The following is a 223-nucleotide window of genomic DNA, read 5'->3' as shown; positions in this document are numbered from 1 at the left end:
GGAGGCTCGGCCGGTCCTCAGCCGGGGGATGCTCTGCCCGCGGGCCGGGGGGGAGATTTGCCCTGGTGCTGAGGAAGGTGGAAGGTAATTGTGGAAGGTAGTCCAGGAACTATTTCTTGACGTAATTTGTCTCTGTCCTTTGCTTCTGCAGCTTCTAGCCTCTAATGGATACATTAAATTGAATATCGGTGGGAAGGGGAGAGGGGAGCGGGGTGGAGGTGGG

The sequence above is a fragment of the Egretta garzetta genome, unplaced genomic scaffold, assembly GCF_000687185.1.
Source record: "Egretta garzetta isolate BGI_Z169 unplaced genomic scaffold, ASM68718v1 scaffold225, whole genome shotgun sequence".
In the NCBI taxonomy this organism is placed as follows: domain Eukaryota; kingdom Metazoa; phylum Chordata; class Aves; order Pelecaniformes; family Ardeidae; genus Egretta; species Egretta garzetta.
The sequence above is the reverse complement of the archived record's forward strand: the minus strand, read 5'-3'. Positions refer to the sequence as shown.